General features: G+C 46.3%; 10 non-coding genes across 10 annotated transcripts; all 10 read left to right on the top strand.

Moving 5' to 3' along the window:
- The first annotated feature begins 4913 nt into the window (after positions 1-4913).
- trnak-cuu (transfer RNA lysine (anticodon CUU)) lies at positions 4914-4986 on the top strand. Its single transcript has one exon. It is a non-coding gene; the product is annotated as a tRNA-Lys (tRNA).
- Positions 4987-6242: 1256 nt separating this feature from the next.
- On the top strand, positions 6243-6314 carry trnae-uuc (transfer RNA glutamic acid (anticodon UUC)). Its single transcript has one exon. It is a non-coding gene; the product is annotated as a tRNA-Glu (tRNA).
- Positions 6315-8963: 2649 nt separating this feature from the next.
- trnak-cuu (transfer RNA lysine (anticodon CUU)) lies at positions 8964-9036 on the top strand. The gene has a single exon. It is a non-coding gene; the product is annotated as a tRNA-Lys (tRNA).
- A 3998-nt stretch (positions 9037-13034) lies between these two features.
- trnak-cuu (transfer RNA lysine (anticodon CUU)) lies at positions 13035-13109 on the top strand. Its single transcript has one exon. It is a non-coding gene; the product is annotated as a tRNA-Lys (tRNA).
- Positions 13110-14363: 1254 nt separating this feature from the next.
- On the top strand, positions 14364-14435 carry trnae-uuc (transfer RNA glutamic acid (anticodon UUC)). Its single transcript has one exon. It is a non-coding gene; the product is annotated as a tRNA-Glu (tRNA).
- Positions 14436-17091: 2656 nt separating this feature from the next.
- On the top strand, positions 17092-17165 carry trnak-cuu (transfer RNA lysine (anticodon CUU)). The gene has a single exon. It is a non-coding gene; the product is annotated as a tRNA-Lys (tRNA).
- Positions 17166-18421: 1256 nt separating this feature from the next.
- On the top strand, positions 18422-18493 carry trnae-uuc (transfer RNA glutamic acid (anticodon UUC)). The gene has a single exon. It is a non-coding gene; the product is annotated as a tRNA-Glu (tRNA).
- Positions 18494-21149: 2656 nt separating this feature from the next.
- Positions 21150-21222, top strand: trnak-cuu (transfer RNA lysine (anticodon CUU)). The gene has a single exon. It is a non-coding gene; the product is annotated as a tRNA-Lys (tRNA).
- A 1256-nt stretch (positions 21223-22478) lies between these two features.
- Positions 22479-22550, top strand: trnae-uuc (transfer RNA glutamic acid (anticodon UUC)). The gene has a single exon. It is a non-coding gene; the product is annotated as a tRNA-Glu (tRNA).
- Positions 22551-25204: 2654 nt separating this feature from the next.
- trnak-cuu (transfer RNA lysine (anticodon CUU)) lies at positions 25205-25277 on the top strand. Its single transcript has one exon. It is a non-coding gene; the product is annotated as a tRNA-Lys (tRNA).
- The last annotated feature ends 969 nt before the right edge of the window (positions 25278-26246 follow it).

The following is a 26246-nucleotide window of genomic DNA, read 5'->3' as shown; positions in this document are numbered from 1 at the left end:
GTTGCCGCAGGGTAAGATCGAACTCGTCGCTACTGTAAAGTCTGTAGGTATTATGGCGAATTAATACACAGACTGCAAGAGTAACTTTAACAGGACTTTACTATTCGAAGGTCAGGGCGAATCTGCCCAATAAATCCTGACACAGCACTTATATACTGGTGTGGTCACCGTCGGTATTACAGTATATAGCAGCCAAGATAAAGTAGTGCCACACCTAAAATAGTTCTCTTAAAGGTGAACGGTTACATACAATAGTTCTCTTAAAGGTAGAACAGTTACATACACTACACACATGACGACGGAAAGCGGTGCCAAAAGGCTGCGAACCCCCCTTTTTTCGCGATTTCGAGAGTGGTGAGCATGATCCCAAGTTCCCCAGGTTGAAACTTAGTTTAGGTATAGGGGAGGGAGTTAAGGGTATTCGTAATGTGTTTCCCCTTTTTTGATTTGCCGTGTGTTCCCCATTTCCATAGAGTCAAGTTCATAAATTTGTGTATGATTGTAGTAACTTTAATCTGTGCCTAGGACATGTATTTTGTAATGCTTCAAACTGTTTAAAAATAAAAGCATCCATTTCGTGCTATTCAACCTGGTCTATTGAGTTCTTTCTCTGCACTACTGTTCTCTGCATCTAAGTCCAAGGTCTTGAACCGTAGGGGGAGTGGGTCGAACCACTCAAGGGTAATTATTGCACGAAACCTGGCAGGAGACCAGAACGAGCAAGAGAAACCCCCTACAATGCCTTGGGCTTCTGGAGAACTTGTTTCGTAGTTTGCAGAAACGCGGCTCAGACATGCTGTTGTGACTGGGCCGGAGCCACAAGGTTCCTCACTGCAATCAGCGACAAGGCAGTGTTGCTTCAATAGGCTCGGCTAGTTCAGTCGGTTGAAAATGAGACTCTTAATCTCAGGGTCAGTGGGATCGAGCCCCACGTTGGGCGGTCGTTATTTTGTTAAACTTTTATGTTGCTTTCAAAGCGTCATTAATTAAGCGATATCCTTGTTTTGCACAATGAAAGAAATGCGAACTGAGAAAATACTGCAGATGCTGGAAATATGAATTGAAACAGAAAATGCTGGAGATACTCAGCAGGTCAGGCAGCATCTGTGAAGAGAGAAACAGAGGTAACGTTTCAGGTCGATAACCTTTCGTCAGAACTGGAAAAAAAAGGTAATGGAACAGATTTTTAAGCAGTGCAGGGGATTCAATGAGATCATGGCTGATCTCCTGCCTCAATTCCACTCACCGGCCCTATCGCCATATCCCTTGATGCCCTTACCAGTCAGAAATCTACCCACTTCTGTTTAGAATATACCCAATAACTGAGCCTCCACAGCACTCTGGGGAAGAGAATTCCAAAGATTCACCACTCTCTCTGTGAAGAAATGTCTTCTCTCAGTCCTGAATGGCCTAACCTTTATCCTGAGGCTGTGTCCGCTGGTTCTAGCTCCCCAGCCAAGGGAATCATTCTCCCAGCATCCAACCGATCAAACCCTGTAATAATTTTGCATGCTTCATGAGATCCCCTTTCATTCTTCCGAATTCAAGAGATTACAGGCTTAGTTTACTCAATCACTTAACACAACCGCTTCCCCGAGGCGTGGCTAGTTCTGGAGCACATGCTTTTAGTGCTGCAGACGGAGTGTTGTCGGAGCTCATTGCATTTGCTGTAACTAATCAGCTCAGCTGTTTCTTAATATCGCTTGGAATTAATCGAATTGAATGAAGTCTGGCTTCTCTCAGGATGGTTACAGACACTTCAGCTTTGTCTTTTGTATTCATCCATCTTTTCTGTTTATTTACTCTATCTAATCGTTTTCTTGATTTTAAAACCCTCTGTCAAATTTCCTCTTAGCCGTCTATGCTCTAAGGAGAACAGCTCCAACTTCTCTGGTCTATCCACGTAACGGCAATCGTTCATCACTGGAACCAATGAAGTACAAATGCATCAATGATTTGTTCGCCCCTCACCGAGAGAGACAACATCAAGAGAAAATCACAGGAGGAATTCGATTTCAAGTGGATGCCTACTCGCACTTGGTGACGAGCTTTCGCGAACACGTCTGCTGTGTTCTCATGTAAAAAATATAATTTTGTCCGAACAGTTTGCCTGGCGCGAAAGGATCTGAATTGCAAAGGAGCAGGCATGAAAAGCTGCGTTGATGTGCTTGCTGCCAGGAGGCTGGCAGCAGCTTCCCTGGTGGTCTAGTGGTTAGGATTCGGCGCTTTCACCGCCGCGGCCTGAGTTCGATTCCCAGTCAGGGAACAGTGCGTTTTGGGGCTGTTTGAATTGCCACCATGCAACGCACCCTTACGGAGCAATGCTCCGCCCCTGATTCAACTTTGCACACCGCTGCTCAACATCACTCTTCATACAGCGATACAAAATATACATCCTTGATTTCTGTAAAATGCGTGCTGTTTCAAAGTCAGCAGGAATTGATTTCTGTCAAATTTAGACTGGCTGACTTTAAATGTTGCCAACATTTAACTGCAGCTCACAGTGTCAGGGCAGTCACGGTTTTCATCAGTCTTCCGTGTATCTTCTTGCCCACTGCACCTCCCAACAAACTTAGCTTATCACAGGCACGGCTATCGATTAATTCATTGCCAGTGTGAAAAATGCAAATTTTGAAACATACAAACGTGTGCAAGCCTGTAATCAGAGAGTCCGTGGCCCGTGATAACTTGAGCATTAAGATGTTCATTAGCCCTTCCTGTATTGCTCAGTAGCCCACTCCGTGAGGAACTAAGAACCACGGGCATTTTCACTTCTGTGTCGGGCTCAGCACCATACCTGAAGATTGAACTTGATTTGGCTCGTGATCAGTGCGGCTCAGTGAGACTTCGGCCCGTCTCTCCCTTCACAACCCATCAGTGTGGAGAAAAGAACAGGGAATTTTACACATGTGTTGTGCTCTGTAACTTTATTTGAACATGTCATTGCATTTCACGCTGTGTCCAACACAGTGAGGTCCCCCGTGCTGTGTCAGCATTGTATCTTTATCAACACTGCAGCTTTACATTAACACAACCTGAGCTCCGAGATCTGATCGGGTCACATTGCCCGAAGTGAGGAATGAGCGAGAGGGGCAATTCCACCCGGGGATAGAAAAACCTCCAAAAGAACAACAGTATACTGCGTTTGACGTGAAGCCGAAATAGCTCAGTTGGGAGAGCGTTAGACTGAAGATCTAAAGGTCCCGGGTTTCGGTAGGTTTTAGTTACTTTCTGTCTCCTTCACTACAAAAGGTACGAATCAAGAGAAATTTTACGCTCCTGATGCCGCGTTTCCCAAACGAATGGGAGTGAAACCACATCGGACATGCTGGATCCGGCTCCAACCGTCCGCTGCAGGTGCGAATCCAGTCGGGGTCCCGCCGTCTGCTCTTATACTGGAGCAGTGTTTGTGGGAGGGGCTGTGGTGCGATAATAAATTTTAGAATGAGGTTTGTTAGACCATAGAGCTGTCTTTCTGTTAGTTTCGATTTACACTCTGCCCAGTTGTATATACGAACAGTTAACAATGTTTAACCGATGTGGTGTGTTCAATGATTGTGCAGTAACTCGGTCACCCAGTGTGAGGCTGAAAGACAATCTCGCAGCCTGGGTTCGAGCCTGGCCAACAAGAGCATTGTGGCCGGTTAGCCCAGTTGGTGAAAGCCTGGTGTTAATAATGACAAGGTCGCGAGTTTGATCCCCGTACTGGCCATCAGGACGTTTTCATAATTTTACACTTTTCCCGCACATTTCAAATACAAACATTATAAGGAAGCCAATGCACACAGACTCACGGTGGATTTATTTGGATTAACATCCATTGCACCTTTGCCACCGGGGCTGAGACACACCTTTCTGTTTATTTGGCTTTCTGGGTTTGCTGTTGAACGTTGAACAGGTGGCCTGTTCCCGATAAGGTTAACAGGCAGGTAATAGACAGACAGAGCAGCTCTGACACCGCGAGATGGGCAAAAGGCTTCAGTTCAGGACAAATGCATCAATGAAATGTTCGCCGGCACCGAGAGAGACAACATCCAGAGAAAACCACTGAAGGAAATCGATTTCAAGTGGATGCCTACCCGCACTTGGTGCCGTGCTTTCGCGAACACGTCTTTTGTGTTCTCAGGTTAAAAATATAATTTTGTCCGAACAGTTTGCCTGGTGCGAAAGGATCTGAATTGCAAAGGAGCAGGTAGGAAAAACTGCATTGCTGTGCTTGCTGGCAGGAGACTTGCTGCAGCTTTTCTGGTCGTCTAGTGGTTAGGATTCAGGCACTTTTACCGCCGCGGCCCGGGTTCGATTCCCGGTGAGGAAATAGTGCGTTTTGGGGCTGTTTGAATTGCCACCATACAACGCTGAAATAGCTCAGTTGGGAGATCGATTAGATTTGGAACACGCAGACTTTCTGATCTGGAGTCAGATGCGCTACCGTTGCACCATGAGGTGCACAACATAACCACGGATGTTCGTAGTTTGTATATATACTCGTTCCACAAACACTGTTTCATTCCTCCTGCCTTCTCCTGATTCCTCAGTGTCATGCACAGAAGCGCCTGATGCCCTCATTTGTTTAAAGTACCAAGCAGACACAAACACAGGTACTTCGTTCAAAATCTACCCGCAGGTGGCCACAGACACAATAAACAGAGCCAGAGAGACAGACAGAATCGGGAATCTCCGGGAAATAGACAAGCGATATTGACAAGGACTAAAGCGATTCGTGATCAGAAATTTGCCTGAACCCCCGTGGTTAATGAAAGGGATTTTGCTGCTTGAGTTCCTTATACGCCTTGGGCTTCTGGAGAACTTGTTTCGTAGTTTGCAGAAACGCGGCTCAGACATGCTGTTGTGACCGGGCCGGAGCCACAAGGTTCCTGACTGCAATCAGCGACAAGGCAATGTTGCTTCAACAGGCCCGGCTAGCTCAGTCGGTAGAGCATGAGACTCTTAATCTCCAGGTCGTGGGTTCGAGCCCCACGTTGGGCGGTAGTTATTTTGTTAAACTTTTAAGTTGCTTTCAAAGCGTCATTAATTAAGCGATATCCTTGTTTTGCACAATGAAAAAAATGCGAACTGAGAAAATACTGCATATGCTGGAAATATGAATTGAAACAGAAAATGCTGGAGATACTCAGCAGGTCAGGCAGCATCTGCGAAGAGAGAAACAGAGGTAACGTTTCAGGTCGATAACCTTGCGTCAGAACTATAAAAAAAAAGGTAATGGAACAGATTTTTAAGCAGTGCAGGGGATTCAATGAGATCATGGCTGATCTCCTGCCTCAATTCCACTCACCGGCCCTGTCGCCATATCCCTTGATGCCCTTACCAGTCAGAAAACTACCCACTTCTGTTTTGAATATACCCAATAACTGAGCCTCCACAGCACTCTGGGGAAGAGAATTCCAAAGATTCACCACTTTCTGTGTGAAGAAATGTCTTCTCTCAGTCCTGAATGGCCTAACCTTTATCCTGAGGCTGTGTCCGCTGGTTCTGGACTCCCCAGCCAAGGGAATCATTCTCCCAGCATCCAACCGATCAAACCGTGTAATAATTTTGCATGCTTCATGAGATCCCCTCTCATTCTTCCGAATTCAAGAGATTACAGGCCTAGTTTACTCAATCTCTTATCACAATCGCTTCCCCGAGGCATGGCTAGTTCTGGAGCACACGCTTTTAGTGCTGCAGACGGAGTGTTGTCGGAGCTCATTGCATTTGCTGTAACTAATCAGCTCAGCTGTTTCTTAATATCGCTTGGAATTAATCGAATTGAATGAAGTCTGGCTTCTCTCAGGATGGTTACAGACACTTCAGCTTTGTCTTTTGTATTCATCCATCTTTTCTGTTTATTTACCCTATCTAATCGTTTTCTTGATTTTAAAACCCTCTGTCAAATTTCCTCTTAGCCGTCTATGCTCTAAGGAGAACAGCTCCAACTTCTCTGGTCTATCCCCGTAACGGCAATCATTCATCACTGGAACCAATGAAGTACAAATGCATCAATGATTTTTTCGCCCCGCACCGAGAGAGACAACATCCAGAGAAAAACACAGGAGGAAATCGATTTCAAGTGGATGCCTACCCGCACTTGGTGCCGAGCTTTCGCTAACACGTCTGTTGTGTTCTCATGTAAAAAATATAACTTTGTCCGAACAGTTTGCCTGGCGCGAAAGGATCTGAATTGCAAAGGAGCAGGCATGAAAAGCTGCGTTGATGTGCTTGCTGCCAGGAGGCTGGCAGCAGCTTCCCTGGTGGTCTAGTGGTTAGGATTCGGCGCTTTCACCGCCGCGGCCTGGGTTCGATTCCCGGTCAGGGAACAGTGCGTTTTGGGGCTGTTTGAATTGCCACCATGCAACGCACCCTTACGGAGCAATGCTCCGCCCCTGATTCAACTTTCCACACCGCTGCTCAACATCACTCTTCATACAGCGATACAAAATATACATCCTTGATTTCTGTAAAATGCGTGCTGTTTCAAAGTCAGCAGGAATTGATTTCTGTCAAATTTAGACTGGCTGACTTTAAATGTTGCCAGCATTTAACTGCAGCTCACAGTGTCAGGGCAGTCACGGTTTTCATCAGTCTTCCGTGTATCTTCTTGCCCACTGCACCTCCCAACAAACTTAGCTTATCACAGGCACGGCTATCGATTAATTCATTGCCAGTGTGAAAAATGCAAATTTTGAAACATACAAACGTGTGCAAGCCTGTAATCAGAGAGTCCGTGGCCCGTGATAACTTGAGCATTAAGATGTTCATTAGCCCTTCCTGTATTGCTCAGTAGCCCACTGCGTGAGGAACTAAGAACCACGGGCATTTTCACTTCTGTGTCGGGCTCAGCACCATACCTGAAGATTGAACTTGATTTGGCTCGTGATCAGTGCGGCTCAGTGAGACTTCGGCCCGTCTCTCCCTTCACAACCCATCAGTGTGGAGAAAAGAACAGGGAATTTTACACATGTGTTGTGCTCTGTAACTTTATTTGAACATGTCATTGCATTTCACGCTGTGTCCAACACAGTGAGGTCCCCCGTGCTGTGTCAGCTTTGTATCTTTATCAACACTGCAGCTTTACATTAACACAACCTGAGCTCCGAGATCTGGTCGGGTCACATTGCCCGAAGTGAGGAATGAGCGAGAGGGGCAATTCCACCCGGGGATAGAAAAACCTCCAAAAGAACAACAGTATACTGCTTTTGATGTGAAGCCGAAATAGCTCAGTTGGGAGAGCGTTAGACTGAAGATCTAAAGGTCCCGGGTTTCGGTAGGTTTTAGTTACTTTCTGTCTCCTTCACTACAAGAGGAGTGAATGAGGAGAAATTTTACGCTCCTGATGCCGCGTTTCCCAAACGAATGGGAGTGAAACCACATCGGAGATGCTGGATCCGGCTCCAACCGTCCGCTGCAGGTGCGAATCCAGTCGGGGTCCCGCCGTCTGCTCTTATACCGGAGCAGTGTTTGTGGGAGGGGCTGTGGTGCGATAATAAATTTTAGAATGAGGTTTGTTAGACCATAGAGCTGTCTTTCTGTTAGTTTCGATTTACACTCTGCCCAGTTGTATATACGAACAGTTAACAATGTTTAACCGATGTGGTGTGTTCAATGATTGTGCAGTAACTCGGTCACCCAGTGTGAGGCTGAAAGACAATCTCGCAGCCTGGGTTCGAGCCTGGCCAACAAGAGCATTGTGGCCGGTTAGCCCAGTTGGTGAAAGCCTGGTGTTAATAACGACAAGGTCGCGAGTTTGATCCCCGTACTGGCCATCAGGATGTTTTCATAATTTTGCACTTTTCCCGCACATTTCAAATACAAACTTTATAAGGAAGCCAATGCACACAGACTCACGGGGGATTTATTTGGATTAACATCCATTGCACCTTTGCCACCGGGGCTGAGAGACACATCTATCTGTTTATTTGTCTTTCTGGGTTTGCTGTTGAACGTTGAACAGGCGGCCTGTTCCCGATAAGGGTAACAGGCAGGTAATAGACAGACAGAGCAGCTCTGACCCCGCGAGATGGGCAAAAGGCTTCAGTTCAGGACAAATGCATCAATGAAATGTTCGCCGGCACCGAGAGAGACAACATCCAGAGAAAACCACTGAAGGAAATCGATTTCAAGTGGATGCCTACCCGCACTTGGTGCCGTGCTTTCGCGAACACGTCTTTTGTGTTCTCAAGTTAAAAATATCATTTTGTCCGAACAGTTTGCCTGGTGCGAAAGGATCTGAACTGCAAAGGAGCAAGCAGGAAACACTGCGTTGCTGTGCTTGCTGGCAGGAGACTTATTGCAGCTTTTCTGGTAGTCTAGTGGTTAGGATTCAGGCACTTTCATCCGCCGTGGCCCGGGTTCGATTCCCGGTGAGGAAACAGTGCGTTTTGGGGCTGTTTGAATTGCCACCATACAACGCTGAAATAGCTCAGTTGGGAGATCGATTAGATTTGAACACGCAGACTTTCTGATCTGGAGTCAGATGCGCTACCGTTGCACCATGAGGTCCACAACATAACCACGGATGTTCGTAGTTTGTATATATACTCGTTCCACAAACACTGTTTCATTTCTCCTGCCTTCTCCTGATTCCTCAGTGTCATGCACAGAAGCGCCTGATGCCCTCATTTGTTTAAAGTAACAAGCAGACACAAACACAGGTAATTCGTTCAAAATCTACCCGCAGGTGGCCACAGACACAATAAACAGAGCCAGAGAGACAGACAGAATCGGGAATCTCTGGGAAAGAGACAAGCGATATTGACAAGGACTAAAGCGATTTGTGATCAGAAATTTGCCTGAACCCCTGTGGTTAATGAAAGGGATTTTGCTGCTTGAGTTCCTTATACGCCTTGGGCTTCTGGAGAACTTGTTTCGTAGTTTGCAGAAACGCGGCTCAGACATGCTGTTGTGACCGGGCCGGAGCCACAATGTTCCTGACTGCAATCAGCGACAAGGCAATTTTGTTTCAACAGGCCCGGCTAGCTCAGTCGGTAGAGCATGAGACTCTTAATCTCAGAGTCGTGGGTTCGAGCCCCACGTTGGGCGGTAGTTATTTTGTTAAACTTTTATGTTGCTGTCAAAGCGTCATTAATTAAGCGATATCCTTGTTTTGCACAATGAAAGAAATGCGAACTGAGAAAATACTGCAGATGCTGGAAATATGAATTGAAACAGAAAATGCTGGAGATACTCAGCAGGTCAGGCAGCATCTGCGAAGAGAGAAACAGAGGTAACGTTTCAGGTCGATAACCTTTCGTCAGAACTATAAAAAAAAAGGTAATGGAACAGATTTTTAAGCAGTGCAGGGGATTCAATGAGATCATGGCTGATCTCCTGCCTCAATTCCACTCACCGGCCCTATCGCCATATCCCTTGATGCCCTTACCAGTCAGAAATCTACCCACTTCTGTTTTGAATATACCCAATAACTGAGCCTCCACAGCACTCTGGGGAAGAGAATTCCAAAGATTCACCACTTTCTGTGTGAAGAAATGTCTTCTCTCAGTCCTGAATGGCCTAACCTTTATCCTGAGGCTGTGTCCGCTGGTTCTAGACTCCCCAGCCAAGGGAATCATTCTCCCAGCATCCAACCGATCAAACCGTGTAATAATTTTGCATGCTTCATGAGATCCCCTCTCATTCTTCCGAATTCAAGAGATTACAGGCCTAGTTTACTCAATCTCTTAACACAACCGCTTCCCCGAGGCGTGGCTAGTTCTGGAGCACACGCTTTTAGTGCTGCAGACGGAGTGTTGTCGGAGCTCATTGCATTTGCTGTAACTAATCAGCTCAGCTGTTTCTTAATATCGCTTGGAATTAATCGAATTGAATGAAGTCTGCCTTCTCTCAGGATGGTTACAGATACTTCAGCTTTGTCTTTTGTATTCATCCATCTTTTCTGTTTATTTACTCTATCTAATCGTTTTCTTGATTTTAAAACCCTCTGTCAAATTTCCTCTTAGCCGTCTATGCTCTAAGGAGAACAGCTCCAACTTCTCTGGTCTATCCACGTAACGGCAATCGTTCATCACTGGAACCAATGAAGTACAAATGCATCAATGATTTGTTCGCCCCGCACCGAGAGAGACAACATCCAGAGAAAAACACAGGAGGAAATCGATTTCAAGTGGATGCCGACCCGCACTTGGTGCCGAGCTTTCGCGAACACGTCTGTTGTGTTCTCATGTAAAAAATATAATTTTGTCCGAACAGTTTGCCTGGCGCGAAAGGATCTGAATTGCAAAGGAGCAGGCATGAAAAGCTGCGTTGATGTGCTTGCTGCCAGGAGGCTGGCAGCAGCTTCCCGGAGGCTGGCAGCAGCTTCCCTGGTGGTCTAGTGGTTAGGATTCGGCGCTTTCACCGCCGTAGCCTGGGTTCGATTCCCGGTCAAGGAACAGTGCGTTTTGGGGCTGTTTGAATTGCCACCATGCAACGCACCCTTACGGAGCAATGCTCCGCCCCTGATTCAACTTTCCACACCGCTGCTCAACATCACTCTTCATACAGCGATTCAAAATATACATCCTTGATTTCTGTAAAATGCGTGCTGTTTCAAAGTCAGCAGGAATTGATTTCTGTCAAATTTAGACTGGCTGACTTTAAATGTTGCCAACATTTAACTGCAGCTCACAGTGTCAGGGCAGTCACGGTTTTCATCAGTCTTCCGTGTATCTTCTTGCCCACTGCACCTCCCAACAAACTTAGCTTATCACAGGCACGGCTATCGATTAATTCATTGCCAGTGTGAAAAATGCAAATTTTGAAACCTACAAACGTGTACAAGCCTGTCATCAGAGAGTCCGTGGCCCGTGATAACTTGAGCATTAAGATGTTCATTAGCCCTTCCTGTATTGCTCAGTAGCCCACTGCGTGATGAACTAAGAACCACGGGCATTTTCACTTCTGTGTCGGGCTCAGCACCATACCTGAATATTGAACTTGATTTGGCTCGTGATCAGTGCGGCTCAGTGAGACTTCGGCCCGTCTCTCCCTTCACAACCCATCAGTGTGGAGAAAAGAACAGGGAATTTTACACATGTGTTGTGCTCTGTAACTTTATTTGAACATGTCATTGCATTTCACGCTGTGTCCAACACAGTGAGGTCCCCCGTGCAGTGTCAGCATTGTATCTTTATCAACACTGCAGCTTTACATTAACACAACCTGAGCTCCGAGATCTGGTCGGGTCACATTGCCCGAAGTGATGAATGAGCGAGAGGGGCAATTCCACCCGGGGATAGAAAAACCTCCAAAAGAACAACAGTATACTGCTTTTGATGTGAAGCCGAAATAGCTCAGTTGGGAGAGCGTTAGACTGAAGATCTAAAGGTCCCGGGTTTCGGTAGGTTTTAGTTACTTTCTGTCTCCTTCACTACAAGAGCAGTGAATGAGGAGAAATTTTACGCTCCTGATGCCGCGTTTCCCAAACGAATGGGAGTGAAACCACATCGGACATGCTGGATCCGGCTCCAACCATCCGCTGCAGGTGCGAATCCAGTCGGGGTCCCGCCGTCTCCTCTTATACCGGAGCAGTGTTTGTGGGAGGGGCTGTGGTGCGATAATAAATTTTAGAATGAGGTTTGTTAGACCATAGAGCTGTCTTTCTGTTAGTTTCGATTTACACTCTGCCCAGTTGTATATACGAACAGTTAACAATGTTTAACCGATGTGGTGTGTTCAATGATTGTGCAGTAACTCGGTCACCCAGTGTGAGGCTGAAAGACAATCTCGCAGCCTGGGTTCGAGCCTGGCCAACAAGAGCATTGTGGCCGGTTAGCCCAGTTGGTGAAAGCCTGGTGTTAATAACGACAAGGTCGCGAGTTTGATCCCCGTACTGGCCATCAGGATGTTTTCATAATTTTACACTTTTCCCGCACATTTCAAATACAAACTTTATAAGGAAGCCAATGCACACAGACTCACGGGGGATTTATTTGGATTAACATCCATTGCACCTTTGCCACCGGGGCTGAGAGACACATCTTTCTGTTTATTTGTCTTTCTGGGTTTGCTGTTGAACGTTGAACAGGCGGCCTGTTCCCGATAAGGCTAACAGGCAGGTAATAGACAGACAGAGCAGCTCTGACCCCGCGAGTTGGGCAAAAGGCTTCAGTTCAGGACAAATGCATCAATGAAATGTTCGCCGGCACCGAGAGAGACAACATCCAGAGAAAACCACTGAAGGATATCGATTTCAAGTGGATGCCGACCCGCACTTGGTGCCGTGCTTTCGCGAACACGTCTTTTGTGTTCTCATGTTAAAAATATCATTTTATCCGAACAGTTTGCCTGGTGCGAAAGGATCTGAATTGCAAAGGAGCAGGTAGGAAACACTGCATTGCTGTGCTTGTTGGCAGGGGACTTGCTGCAGCTTTTCTGGTAGTCTAGTGGTTAGGATTCAGGCACTTTTACTGCCGCGGCCCGGGTTCGATTCCCGGTGAGGAAACAGTGCGTTTTGGGGCGGTTTGAATTGCCACCATACAACGCTGAAATAGCTCAGTTGGGAGATCGATTAGATTTGAACACGCAGACTTTCATGATCTGGAGTCAGATGCGCTACCGTTGCACCATGAGGTCCACAACATAACCACGGATGTAAGTAGTTGGTATATATACTCGTTCCACAAACACTGTTTCATTCCTCCTGCCTTCTCCTGATTCCTCAGTGTCATGCACAGAAGCGCCTGATGCCCTCATTTGTTTAAAGTAACAAGCAGACACAAACACAGGTAATTCGTTCAAAATCTAACCGCAGGTGGCCACAGACACTATAAACAGAGCCAGAGAGACAGACAGAATCGGGAATCTCCGGGAAATAGACAAGCGATATTGACAAGGACTAAAGCGATTTGTGATCAGAAATTTGCCTGAACCCCTGTGGTTAATGAAAGGGATTTTGCTGCTTGAGTTCCTTATACGCCTTGGGCTTCTGGAGAACTTGTTTCGTAGTTTGCAGAAACGCGGCTCAGACATGCTGTTGTGACCGGGCCGGTGCCACAAGGTTCCTGACTGTAATCAGCGACAAGGCAATGTTGCTTCAACAGGCCCGGCTAGCTCAGTCGGTAGAGCATGAGACTCTTAATCTCAGGGTCGTGGGTTCGAGAGCCCCACGTTGGGCGGTAGTTATTTTGTTAAACTTTATGTTGCTTTCAAAGCGTCATTAATTAAGCGATATCCTTGTTTTGCACAATGAAAGAAATGCGAACTGAGAAAATACTGCAGATGCTGGAAATATGAATTGAAACAGAAAATGCTGGAGATACTCAGCAGGTCAGGCAGCATCTGCGAAGAGAGAAACAGAGGTAACGTTTCAGGTCGATAACCTTTCGTCAGAACTATAAAAAAAAAGGTAATGGAACAGATTTGTAAGCAGTGCAGGGGATTCAATGAGATCATGGCTGATCTCCTGCCTCAATTCCACTCACCGGCCCTATCGCCATATCCCTTGATGCCCTTACCAGTCAGAAATCTACCCACTTCTGTTTTGAATATACCCAATAACTGAGCCTCCACAGCACTCTGGCGAAGAGAATTCCAAAGATTCACCACTTTCTGTGTGAAGAAATGTCTTCTCTCAGTCCTGAATGGCCTAACCTTTATCCTGAGGCTGTGTCCGCTGGTTCTAGACTCCCCAGCCAAGGGAATCATTCTCCCAGCATCCAACCGATCAAACCGTGTAATAATTTTGCATGCTTCATGAGATCCCCTCTCATTCTTCCGAATTCAAAAGATTACAGGCCTAGTTTACTCAATCTCTTAACACAACCGCTTCCCCGAGGCGTGGCTAGTTCTGGAGCACACGCTTTTAGTGCTGCAGACGGAGTGTTGTCGGAGCTCATTGCATTTGCTGTAACTAATCAGCTCAGCTGTTTCTTAATATCGCTTGGAATTAATCGAATTGAATGAAGTCTGGCTTCTCTCAGGATGGTTACAGACACTTCAGCTTTGTCTTTTGTATTCATCCATCTTTTCTGTTTATTTACTCTATCTAATCGTTTTCTTGATTTTAAAACCCTCTGTCAAATTTCCTCTTAGCCGTCTATGCTCTAAGGAGAACAGTTCCAACTTCTCTGGTCTATCTACGTAACGGCAATCGTTCATCACTGGAACCAATGAAGTACAAATGCATCAATGATTTGTTTGCCCCGCACCGAGAGAGACAACATCCAGAGAAAAACACAGGAGGAAATCGATTTCAAGTGGATGCCTACCCGCACTTGGTGCCGAGCTTTCGCGAACACGTCTGTTGTGTTCTCATGTAAAAAATATAATTTTGTCAAACAGTTTGCCTGGCGCGAAAGGATCTGAATTGCAAAGGAGCAGGCATGAAAAGCTGCGTTGATGTGCTTGCTGCCAGGAGGCTGGCAGCAGCTTCCCTGGTGGTCTAGTGGTTAGGATTCGGTGCTTTCACCGCCGCGGCCTGGGTTCGATTCCCGGTCAGGGAACAGTGCATTTTGGGGCTGTTTGAATTGCCACCATGCAACGCACCCTGACGGAGCAATGCTCCGCCCCTGATTCAACTTTCCACACCGCTGCTCAACATCACTCTTCATACAGCGATACAAAATATACATCCTTGATTTCTGTAAAATGCGTGCTGTTTCAAAGTCAGCAGGAATTGATTTCTGTCAAATTTAGACTGGCTGACTTTAAATGTTGCCAACATTTAACTGCAGCTCACAGTGTCAGGGCAGTCACGGTTTTCATCAGTCTTCCGTATATCTTCTTGCCCACTGCACCTCCCAACAAACTTAGCTTATCACAGGCACGGCTATCGATTAATTCATTGCCAGTGTGAAAAATGCAAATTTTGAAACATACAAACGTGTGCAAGCCTGTAATCAGAGAGTCCGTGGCCCGTGATAACTTGAGCATTAAGATGTTCATTAGCCCTTCCTGTATTGCTCAGTAGCCCACTGCGTGAGGAACTAAGAACCACGGGCATTTTCACTTCTGTGTCGGGCTCAGCACCATACCTAAAGATTGAACTTGATTTGGCTCGTGATCAGTGCGGCTCAGTGAGACTTCGGCCCGTCTCTCCCTTCACAACCCATCAGTGTGGAGAAAAGAACAGGGAATTTTACACATGTGTTGTGCTCTGTAACTTTATTTGAACATGTCATTGCATTTCACGCTGTGTCCAACACAGTGAGGTCCCCCGTGCTGTGTCAGCATTGTATCTTTATCAACACTGCAGCTTTACATTAACACAACCTGAGCTCCGAGATCTGGTCGGGTCACATTGCCCGAAGTGAGGAATGAGCGAGAGGGGCAATTCCACCCGGGGATAGAAAAACCTCCAAAAGAACAACAGTATACTGCTTTTGATGTGAAGCCGAAATAGCTCAGTTGGGAGAGCGTTAGACTGAAGATCTAAAGGTCCCGGGTTTCGGTAGGTTTTAGTTACTTTCTGTCTCCTTCACTACAAGAGGAGTGAATGAGGAGAAATTTTACGCTCCTGATGCCGCGTTTCCCAAACGAATGGGAGTGAAACCACATCGGACATGCTGGATCCGGCTCCAACCGTCCGCTGCAGGTGCGAATCCAGTCGGGGTCCCGCCGTCTGCTCTTATACCGGAGCAGTGTTTGTGGGAGGGGCTGTGGTGCGATAATAAATTTTAGAATGAGGTTTGTTAGACCATAGAGCTGTCTTTCTGTTAGTTTCGATTTACACTCTGCCCAGTTGTATATACGAACAGTTAACAATGTTTAACCGATGTGGTGTGTTCAATGATTGTGCAGTAACTCGGTCACCCAGTGTGAGGCTGAAAGACAATCTCGCAGCCTGGGTTCGAGCCTGGCCAACAAGAGCATTGTGGCCGGTTAGCCCAGTTGGTGGAAAGCCTGGTGTTAATAACGACAAGGTCGCGAGTTTGATCCCCGTACTGGCCATCAGCATGTTTTCATAATTTTACACTTTTCCCGCACATTTCAAATACAAACTTTATAAGGAAGCCAATGCACACAGACTCACGGGGGATTTATTTGGATTAACATCCATTGCACCTTTGCCACCGTGGCTGAGAGACACATCTTTCTGTTTATTTGTCATTCTGGGTTTGCTGTTGAACGTTGAACATGTGGCCTGTTCCCGATAAGGTTAACAGGCAGGTAATAGACAGACAGAGCAGCTCTGACCCCGCGAGATGGGCAAAAGGCTTCAGTTCAGGACAAATGCATCAATGAAATGTTCGCCGGCACCGAGAGAGACAACATCCAGAGAAAACCACTGAAGGAAATCGATTTCAAGTGGATGCCTACCTGCACTTGGTGCCGTGCTTTCGCGAACACGTCTTTTGTGTTCTCATGTTAAAAATATCATTTTGTCCGAACAGTTTGCCTGGTGCGAAAGGATCTGAATTGCAAAGGAGCAGGTAGGAAACACTGCATTGCTGTGCTGTGCTTGCTGGCAGGAGACTTGCTGCAGCTTTTCTGGTAGTCTAGTGGTTAGGATTCAGGCACTTTTACCGCCGCGGCCCGGGCTCGATTCCCGGTGAGGAAACAGTGCGTTTTGGGGCTGTTTGAATTGCCACCATACAACGCTGAAATAGCTCAGTTGGGAGATCGATTAGATTTGAACACGCAGACTTTCATGATGCTGGAGTCAGATGCGCTACCTTTGCACCATGAGGTCTACAACATAACCACGGATGTTCGTAGTTTGTATATATACTCGTTCCACAAACACTGTTTCATTCCTCCTGCCTTCTCCTGATTCCTCAGTGTCATGCACAGAAGCGCCTGATGCCCTCATTTGTTTAAAGTAACAAGCAGACACAAACACAGGTAATTCGTTCAAAATCTACCCGCAGGTGGCCACAGACACAATAAACAGAGCCAGAGAGACAGACAGAATCGGGAATCTCCGGGAAATAGACAAGCGATATTGACAAGGACTAAAGCGATTTGTGATCAGAAATTTGCCTGAACCCCTGTGGTTAATGAAAGGGATTTTGCTGCTTGAGTTCCTTATACGCCTTGGGCTTCTGGAGAACTTGTTTCGTAGTTTGCAGAAACGCGGCTCAGACATGCTGTTGTGACCGGGCCAGAGCCACAAGGTTCCTGACTGCAATCAGCGACAAGGCAATGTTACTTCAACAGGCCCGGCTAGCTCAGTCGGTAGAGCATGAGACTCTTAATCTCAGGGTCTGTGGGTTCGAGCCCCACGTTGGGCGGTAGTTATTTTGTTAAACTTTTATGTTGCTTTCAAAGCGTCATTAATTAAGCGATATCCTTGTTTTGCACAATGAAAGAAATGCGAACTGAGAAAATACTGCAGATGCTGGAAATATGAATTGAAACAGAAAATGCTGGAGATACTCAGCAGGTCAGGAAGCATCTGCGAAGAGAGAAACAGAGGTAACGTTTCAGGTCGATAACCTTTCGTCAGAACTATAAAAAAAAAGGTAATGGAACAGATTTTTAAGCAGTGCAGGGGATTCAATGAGATCATGGCTGATCTCCTGCCTCAATTCCACTCACCGGCCCTTTCGCCATATCCCTTGATGCCCTTACCAGTCAGAAATCTACCCACTTCTGTTTTGAATATACCCAATAACTGAGCCTCCACAGCACTCTGGGGAAGAGAATTCCAAAGATTCACCACTTTCTGTGTGAAGAAATGTCTTCTCTCAGTCCTGAATGGCCTAACATTTATCCTGAGGCTGTGTCCGCTGGTTCTAGACTCCCCAGCCAAGGGAATCATTCTCCCAGCATCCAACCGATCAAACCGTGTAATAATTTTGCATGCTTCATGAGATCCCCTCTCATTCTTCCGAATTCAAGAGATTACAGGCCTAGTTTACTCAATCTCTTAACACAACCGCTTCCCCGAGGCGTGGCTAGTTCTGGAGCACACGCTTTTAGTGCTGCAGACGGAGTGTTGTCGGAGCTCATTGCATTTGCTGTAACTAATCAGCTCAGCTGTTTCTTAATATCGCTTGGAATTAATCGAATAGAATGAAGTCTGGCTTCTCTCAGGATGGTTACAGACACTTCAGCTTTGTCTTTTGTATTCATCCATCTTTTCTGTTTATTTACTCTATCTAATCGTTTTCTTGATTTTAAAACCCTCTGTCAAATTTCCTCTTCGCCGTCTATGCTCTAAGGAGAACAGCTCCAACTTCTCTGGTCTATCCACGTAACGGCAATCGTTCATCACTGGAACCAATGAAGTACAAATGCATCAATGATTTGTTCGCCCCGCACCGAGAGAGACAACATCCAGAGAAAAACACAGGAGGAAATCGATTTCAAGTGGATGCCTACCCTCACTTGGTGCCAAGCTTTCGCGAACACGTCTGTTGTGTTCTCATGTAAAAAATATAATTTTGTCCGAACAGTTTGCCTGGCGTGAAAGGATCTGAATTGCAAAGGAGCAGGCATGAAAAGCTGCGTTGATGTGCTTGCTGCCAGGAGGCTGGCAGCAGCTTCCCTGGTGGTCTAGTGGTTAGGATTCGGTGCTTTCACCGCCGCGGCCTGGGTTCGATTCCCGGTCAGGGAACAGTGCATTTTGGGGCTGTTTGAATTGCCACCATGCAACGCACCCTGACGGAGCAATGCTCCGCCCCTGATTCAACTTTCCACACCGCTGCTCAACATCACTCTTCATACAGCGATACAAAATATACATCCTTGATTTCTGTAAAATGCGTGCTGTTTCAAAGTCAGCAGGAATTGATTTCTGTCAAATTTAGACTGGCTGACTTTAAATGTTGCCAACATTTAACTGCAGCTCACAGTGTCAGGGCAGTCACGGTTTTCATCAGTCTTCCGTATATCTTCTTGCCCACTGCACCTCCCAACAAACTTAGCTTATCACAGGCACGGCTATCGATTAATTCATTGCCAGTGTGAAAAATGCAAATTTTGAAACATACAAACGTGTGCAAGCCTGTAATCAGAGAGTCCGTGGCCCGTGATAACTTGAGCATTAAGATGTTCATTAGCCCTTCCTGTATTGCTCAGTAGCCCACTGCGTGAGGAACTAAGAACCACGGGCATTTTCACTTCTGTGTCGGGCTCAGCACCATACCTAAAGATTGAACTTGATTTGGCTCGTGATCAGTGCGGCTCAGTGAGACTTCGGCCCGTCTCTCCCTTCACAACCCATCAGTGTGGAGAAAAGAACAGGGAATTTTACACATGTGTTGTGCTCTGTAACTTTATTTGAACATGTCATTGCATTTCACGCTGTGTCCAACACAGTGAGGTCCCCCGTGCTGTGTCAGCATTGTATCTTTATCAACACTGCAGCTTTACATTAACACAACCTGAGCTCCGAGATCTGGTCGGGTCACATTGCCCGAAGTGAGGAATGAGCGAGAGGGGCAATTCCACCCGGGGATAGAAAAACCTCCAAAAGAACAACAGTATACTGCTTTTGATGTGAAGCCGAAATAGCTCAGTTGGGAGAGCGTTAGACTGAAGATCTAAAGGTCCCGGGTTTCGGCAGGTTTTAGTTACTTTCTGTCTCCTTCACTACAAGAGGAGTGAATGAGGAGAAATTTTACGCTCCTGATGCCGCGTTTCCCAAACGAATGGGAGTGAAACCACATCGGACATGCTGGATCCGGCTCCAACCGTCCGCTGCAGGTGCGAATCCAGTCGGGGTCCCGCCGTCTGCTCTTATACCGGAGCAGTGTTTGTGGGAGGGGCTGTGGTGCGATAATAAATTTTAGAATGAGGTTTGTTAGACCATAGAGCTGTCTTTCTGTTAGTTTCGATTTACACTCTGCCCAGTTGTATATACGAACAGTTAACAATGTTTAACCGATGTGGTGTGTTCAATGATTGTGCAGTAACTCGGTCACCCAGTGTGAGGCTGAAAGACAATCTCGCAGCCTGGGTTCGAGCCTGGCCAACAAGAGCATTGTGGCCGGTTAGCCCAGTTGGTGGAAAGCCTGGTGTTAATAACGACAAGGTCGCGAGTTTGATCCCCGTACTGGCCATCAGCATGTTTTCATAATTTTACACTTTTCCCGCACATTTCAAATACAAACTTTATAAGGAAGCCAATGCACACAGACTCACGGGGGATTTATTTGGATTAACATCCATTGCACCTTTGCCACCGTGGCTGAGAGACACATCTTTCTGTTTATTTGTCATTCTGGGTTTGCTGTTGAACGTTGAACATGTGGCCTGTTCCCGATAAGGTTAACAGGCAGGTAATAGACAGACAGAGCAGCTCTGACCCCGCGAGATGGGCAAAAGGCTTCAGTTCAGGACAAATGCATCAATGAAATGTTCGCCGGCACCGAGAGAGACAACATCCAGAGAAAACCACTGAAGGAAATCGATTTCAAGTGGATGCCTACCTGCACTTGGTGCCGTGCTTTCGCGAACACGTCTTTTGTGTTCTCATGTTAAAAATATCATTTTGTCCGAACAGTTTGCCTGGTGCGAAAGGATCTGAATTGCAAAGGAGCAGGTAGGAAACACTGCATTGCTGTGCTGTGCTTGCTGGCAGGAGACTTGCTGCAGCTTTTCTGGTAGTCTAGTGGTTAGGATTCAGGCACTTTTACCGCCGCGGCCCGGGCTCGATTCCCGGTGAGGAAACAGTGCGTTTTGGGGCTGTTTGAATTGCCACCATACAACGCTGAAATAGCTCAGTTGGGAGATCGATTAGATTTGAACACGCAGACTTTCATGATGCTGGAGTCAGATGCGCTACCTTTGCACCATGAGGTCTACAACATAACCACGGATGTTCGTAGTTTGTATATATACTCGTTCCACAAACACTGTTTCATTCCTCCTGCCTTCTCCTGATTCCTCAGTGTCATGCACAGAAGCGCCTGATGCCCTCATTTGTTTAAAGTAACAAGCAGACACAAACACAGGTAATTCGTTCAAAATCTACCCGCAGGTGGCCACAGACACAATAAACAGAGCCAGAGAGACAGACAGAATCGGGAATCTCCGGGAAATAGACAAGCGATATTGACAAGGACTAAAGCGATTTGTGATCAGAAATTTGCCTGAATCCCTGTGGTTAATGAAAGGGATTTTGCTGCTTGAGTTCCTTATACGCCTTGGGCTTCTGGAGAACTTGTTTCGTAGTTTGCAGAAACGCGGCTCAGACATGCTGTTGTGACCGGGCCAGAGCCACAAGGTTCCTGACTGCAATCAGCGACAAGGCAATGTTACTTCAACAGGCCCGGCTAGCTCAGTCGGTAGAGCATGAGACTCTTAATCTCAGGGTCGTGGGTTCGAGCCCCACGTTGGGCGGTAGTTATTTTGTTAAACTTTTATGTTGCTTTCAAAGCGTCATTAATTAAGCGATATCCTTGTTTTGCACAATGAAAGAAATGCGAACTGAGAAAATACTGCAGATGCTGGAAATATGAATTGAAACAGAAAATGCTGGAGATACTCAGCAGGTCAGGAAGCATCTGCGAAGAGAGAAACAGAGGTAACGTTTCAGGTCGATAACCTTTCGTCAGAACTATAAAAAAAAAGGTAATGGAACAGATTTTTAAGCAGTGCAGGGGATTCAATGAGATCATGGCTGATCTCCTGCCTCAATTCCACTCACCGGCCCTTTCGCCATATCCCTTGATGCCCTTACCAGTCAGAAATCTACCCACTTCTGTTTTGAATATACCCAATAACTGAGCCTCCACAGCACTCTGGGGAAGAGAATTCCAAAGATTCACCACTTTCTGTGTGAAGAAATGTCTTCTCTCAGTCCTGAATGGCCTAACATTTATCCTGAGGCTGTGTCCGCTGGTTCTAGACTCCCCAGCCAAGGGAATCATTCTCCCAGCATCCAACCGATCAAACCGTGTAATAATTTTGCATGCTTCATGAGATCCCCTCTCATTCTTCCGAATTCAAGAGATTACAGGCCTAGTTTACTCAATCTCTTAACACAACCGCTTCCCCGAGGCGTGGCTAGTTCTGGAGCACACGCTTTTAGTGCTGCAGACGGAGTGTTGTCGGAGCTCATTGCATTTGCTGTAACTAATCAGCTCAGCTGTTTCTTAATATCGCTTGGAATTAATCGAATTGAATGAAGTCTGGCTTCTCTCAGGATGGTTACAGACACTTCAGCTTTGTCTTTTGTATTCATCCATCTTTTCTGTTTATTTACTCTATCTAATCGTTTTCTTGATTTTAAAACCCTCTGTCAAATTTCCTCTTAGCCGTCTATGCTCTAAGGAGAACAGCTCCAACTTCTCTGGTCTATCCACTTAATGGCAATCGTTCATCACTGGAACCAATGAAGTACAAATGCATCAATGATTTGTTCGCCCCGCACCGAGAGAGACAACATCCAGAGAAAAACACAGGAGGAAATCGATTTCAAGTGGATGCCTACCCTCACTTGGTGCCAAGCTTTCGCGAACACGTCTGTTGTGTTCTCATGTAAAAAATATAATTTTGTCCGAACAGTTTGCCTGGCGTGAAAGGATCTGAATTGCAAAGGAGCAGGCATGAAAAGCTGCGTTGATGTGCTTGCTGCCAGGCGGCTGGCAGCAGCTTCCCTGGTGGTCTAGTGGTTAGGATTCGGCGCTTTCACCGCCGCGGCCTGGGTTCGATTCCCGGTCAGGGAACAGTGCGTTTTGGGGCCGTTTGAATTGCCACCATGCAACGCGCCCTTACGGAGCAATGCTCCGCCCCTGATTCAACTTTTCACACCGCTGCTCAACATCACTCTTCATGCAGCGATACAAAATATACATCCTTGATTTCTGTAAAATGCGTGCTGTTTCAAAGTCAGCAGGAATTGATTTCTGTCAAATTTAGACTGGCTGACTTTAAATGTTGCCAACATTTAACTGCAGCTCACAGTGTCAGGGCAATCACGGTTTTCATCAGTCTTCCGTGTATCTTCTTGCCCACTGCACCTCCCAACAAACTTAGCTTATCACAGGCACGGCTATCGATTAATTCATTGCCAGTGTGAAAAATGCAAATTTTGAAACATACAAACGTGTGCAAGCCTGTAATCAGAGAGTCCGTGGCCCGTGATAACTTGAGCATTAAGATGTTCATTAGCCCTTCCTGTATTGCTCAGTAGCCCACTGCGTGAGGAACTAAGAACCACGGGCATTTTCACTTCTGTGTCGGGCTCAGCACCATACCTGAAGATTGAACATGATTTGGCTCGTGATCAGTGCGGCTCAGTGAGACTTCGGCCCGTCTCTCCCTTCACAACCCATCAGTGTGGAGAAAAGAACAGGGAATTTTACACATGTGTTGTGCTCTGTAACTTTATTTGAACATGTCATTGCATTTCACGCTGTGTCCAACACAGTGAGGTCCCCCGTGCTGTGTCAGCTTTGTATCTTTATCAACACTGCAGCTTTACATTAACACAACCTGAGCTCCGAGATCTGGTCGGGTCACATTGCCCGAAGTGAGGAATGAGCGAGAGGGGCAATTCCACCCGGGGATAGAAAAACCTCCAAAAGAACAACAGTATACTGCTTTTGATGTGAAGCCGAAATAGCTCAGTTGGGAGAGCGTTAGACTGAAGATCTAAAGGTCCCGGGTTTCGGTAGGTTTTAGTTACTTTCTGTCTCCTTCACTACAGGAGGAGTGAATGAGGAGAAATTTTACGCTCCTGATGCCGCTTTTCCCAAACGAATGGGAGTGAAATCACATCGGACATGCTGGATCCGGCTCCAACCGTCCGCTGCAGGTGCGAATCCAGTCGGGGTCCCGCCGTCTGCTCTTATACCGGAGCAGTGTTTGTGGGAGGGGCTGTGGTGCGATAATAAATTTTAGAATGAGGTTTGTTAGACCATAGAGCTGTCTTTCTGTTAGTTTCGATTTACACTCTGCCCAGTTGTATATACGAACAGTTAACAATGTTTAACCGATGTGGTGTGTTCAATGATTGTGCAGTAACTCGGTCACCCAGTGTGAGGCTGAAAGACAATCTCGCAGCCTGGGTTCGAGCCTGGCCAACAAGAGCATTGTGGCCGGTTAGCCCAGTTGGTGAAAGCCTGGTGTTAATAACGACAAGGTCGCGAGTTTGATCCCCGTACTGGCCATCAGCATGTTTTCATAATTTTACACTTTTCCCGCACATTTCAAATACAAACTTTATAAGGAAGCCAATGCACACAGACTCACGGGGGATTTATTTGGATTATCATCCATTGCACCTTTGCCACCGGGGCTGAGAGACACATCTTTCTGTTTATTTGTCATTCTGGGTTTGCTGTTGAACGTTGAACAGGTGGCCTGTTCCCGATAAGGTTAACAGGCAGGTAATAGACAGACAGAGCAGCTCTGACCCCGCGAGATGGGCAAAAGGCTTCAGATCAGGACAAATGCATCAATGAAATGTTCGCCGGCACCGAGAGAGACAACATCCAGAGAAAACCACTGAAGGAAATCGATTTCAAGTGGATGCCTACCCGCACTTGGTGCCGTGCTTTCGCGAACATGTCTTTTGTGTTCTCATGTTAAAAATATCATTTTGTCCGAACAGTTTGCCTGGTGCGAAAGGATCTGAATTGCAAAGGAGCAGGTAGGAAACACTGCATTGCTGTGCTGTGCTTGCTGGCAGGAGACTTGTTGCAGCTTTTCTGGTAGTCTAGTGGTTAGGATTCAGGCACTTTTACCGCCGCGGCCCGGGCTCGATTCCCGGTGAGGAAACAGTGCGTTTTGGGGCTGGTTGAATTGCCACCATACAACGCTGAAATAGCTCAGTTGGGAGATCGATTAGATTTGAACACGCAGACTTTCTGATGCTGGACTCAGATGCGCTACCTTTGCACCATGAGGTCCACAACATAACCACGGATGTTCGTAGTTTGTATATATACTCGTTCCACAAACACTGTTTCATTCCTCCTGCCTTCTCCTGATTCCTCAGTGTCATGCACAGAAGCGCCTGATGCCCTCATTTGTTTAAAGTAACAAGCAGACACAAACACAGGTAATTCGTTCAAAATCTACCCGCAGGTGGCCACAGACACAATAAACAGAGCCAGAGAGACAGACAGAATCGGGAATCTCCGGGAAATAGACAAGCGATATTGACAAGGACTAAAGCGATTTGTGATCAGAAATTTGCCTGAACCCCTGTGGTTAATGAAAGGGATTTTGCTGCTTGAGTTCCTTATACGCCTTGGGCTTCTGGAGAACTTGTTTCGCAGTTTGCAGAAACGCGGCTCAGACATGCTGTTGTGACCGGGCCAGAGCCACAAGGTTCCTGACTGCAATCAGCGACAAGGCAATGTTACTTCAACAGGCCCGGCTAGCTCAGTCGGTAGAGCATGAGACTCTTAATCTCAGGGTCGTGGGTTCGAGCCCCACGTTGGGCGGTAGTTATTTTGTTAAACTTTTATGTTGCTTTCAAAGCGTCATTAATTAAGCGATATCCTTGTTTTGCACAATGAAAGAAATGCGAACTGAGAAAATACTGCAGATGCTGGAAATATGAATTGAAACAGAAAATGCTGGAGATACTCAGCAGGTCAGGAAGCATCTGCGAAGAGAGAAACAGAGGTAACGTTTCAGGTCGATAACCTTTCGTCAGAACTATAAAAAAAAAGGTAATGGAACAGATTTTTAAGCAGTGCAGGGGATTCAATGAGATCATGGCTGATCTCCTGCCTCAATTCCACTCACCGGCCCTTTCGCCATATCCCTTGATGCCCTTACCAGTCAGAAATCTACCCACTTCTGTTTTGAATATACCCAATAACTGAGCCTCCACAGCACTCTGGAGAAGAGAATTCCAAAGATTCACCACTTTCTGTGTGAAGAAATGTCTTCTCTCAGTCCTGAAGAGCCTAACATTTATCCTGAGGCTGTGTCCGCTGGTTCTAGACTCCCCAGCCAAGGGAATCATTCTCCCAGCATCCAACCGATCAAACCGTGTAATAATTTTGCATGCTTCATGAGATCCCCTCTCATTCTTCCGAATTCAAGAGATTACAGGCCTAGTTTACTCAATCTCTTAACACAACCGCTTCCCCGAGGCGTGGCTAGTTCTGGAGCACACGCTTTGAGTGCTGCAGCCGGAGTGTTGTCGGAGCTCATTGCATTTGCTGTAACTAATCAGCTCAGCTGTTTCTTAATATCGCTTGGAATTAATCGAATTGAATGAAGTCTGGCTTCTCTCAGGATGGTTACAGACACTTCAGCTTTGTCTTTTGTATTCATCCATCTTTTCTGTTTATTTACTGTATCTAATCGTTTTCTTGATTTTAAAACCCTCTGTCAAATTTCCTCTTAGCCGTCTATGCTCTAAGGAGAACAGCTCCAGCTTCTCTGGTCTATCCACGTAA

Source organism: Somniosus microcephalus, unplaced genomic scaffold (assembly GCF_052327205.1).
Source record: "Somniosus microcephalus isolate GS21.2 unplaced genomic scaffold, FLI_Smic_1.0 unresolved_chr4, whole genome shotgun sequence".
Taxonomy (NCBI): domain Eukaryota; kingdom Metazoa; phylum Chordata; class Chondrichthyes; order Squaliformes; family Somniosidae; genus Somniosus; species Somniosus microcephalus.
This window is presented reverse-complemented; position numbering and strand designations above follow the sequence as displayed.